Below are 721 nucleotides of genomic sequence, written 5' to 3'. Positions count from 1 at the left end.
AATCCACAAACACAACCTGCTTCAGCTTTTTGGAGAGCCCAGCAAAAGCTGTGTGTCTCCACTCTCAAGACGTGCAAGGCCAGCTGAGTTCCTGAGAGAGAGAAACACCACGGCCAAATCCAGACTAGAGCACATTTTGTGCTTTTTTTTCCATTCACAGCAGAGTGGCAACATAGTTGAAAAAGCAGCTCAAAGCAGACGTTTTTCTGGGATCCAGGGAGCACCACACACACATACCTTGCTTTGGTTCCCCTCCCAACACAAGCTCTTATATTATGAAATCTAACCACAATTACTCTTTTATAAATAGTGCAGTGTCAAGATCCTGCTGAGTCCCAAGTCTGAAACTTTAAAAAAAAAAAAAAAAAATTTACAAGTAGTCTTTCTCATTTTGAGCTCAGCTACAGAGAAGGACTAAGAACTGATTTATAGCACCCAAAGAGTTGATACAGTTAGAATAATTCCAGATTGATGAAAGACCTCAGCTGCAAATTACTACTGTTTTGTTCAATCTGTCTTTAAAACTACTAGTTTCCAAAAACGTAGCTCTTGTAGAGACAGCTTTGGTGGAGCAGGGTATATTGTTCTTATATAAATTCTTAGCATGATTTAATATACCTACACAGACTCAGCTTGGATTCAAACCATAACCCAACTTATCTTTTTTTTTCCTGGTGGCATTTGACAGTGAACACTGGGAATTTAACAAGAGCACATCGAC

At 39.4% G+C, this 721-nt stretch overlaps 1 long non-coding RNA gene across 1 annotated transcript in view; it reads right to left on the bottom strand.

Moving 5' to 3' along the window:
• Positions 1 to 210: 210 nt before the first annotated feature.
• LOC114065738 overlaps positions 211 to 721 on the bottom strand; it is an 8,149-nt gene continuing 7,638 nt past the window's right edge. Inside the window, exon 3 of the long non-coding RNA XR_003573042.1 lies at positions 211 to 341. This is a non-coding gene — a long non-coding RNA (uncharacterized LOC114065738). The remainder of the gene's footprint in view (positions 342 to 721) is intronic.

Source organism: Empidonax traillii, unplaced genomic scaffold (genome assembly GCF_003031625.1).
Source record: "Empidonax traillii isolate 1590-97213 ecotype Southwest subspecies unplaced genomic scaffold, ASM303162v1 scaffold692:size495628, whole genome shotgun sequence".
Taxonomy (NCBI): Eukaryota; Metazoa; Chordata; class Aves; order Passeriformes; family Tyrannidae; genus Empidonax; species Empidonax traillii.
The sequence above is the reverse complement of the archived record's forward strand: the minus strand, read 5'-3'. Positions and strand labels throughout refer to the sequence as shown.